Source organism: Sinocyclocheilus rhinocerous, unplaced genomic scaffold, assembly GCF_001515625.1.
Source record: "Sinocyclocheilus rhinocerous isolate Xijiao unplaced genomic scaffold, SAMN03320098_v1.1 scaffold474, whole genome shotgun sequence".
NCBI lineage: Eukaryota > Metazoa > Chordata > Actinopteri > Cypriniformes > Cyprinidae > Sinocyclocheilus > Sinocyclocheilus rhinocerous.
Window position 1 is genome coordinate 829,580 of NW_015644625.1, and position 325 is coordinate 829,904.

Genomic DNA, 325 nt, shown 5'->3' on the forward strand with positions numbered 1-325 from the left:
CAAAAGTCCCCGGATGGTCTACTATTTTAGGTCGATTTTTGAAGTGTGGATCCGTGCACACTCTAACGGCTAATATTGCCCACAATCCATTGCGCTTTGGTGAAGGATTCTGTCCAGAACTACAAACACGAATAAAACGTTAAAAACTACAAACATGGCGGATGTGCTCGACCTGCAGTTAGGTAGAGAGGCTTAGAAAAAGGGGTTTGAGTTACTAATATTCAACATTTAACCTGGTAAAAAAATATTTATTTAATATTATCTGTGTTATATTTAATCTGCAACAGCAATGTAAACTTTTATAAACATCCGTTTGGTCGTTCGT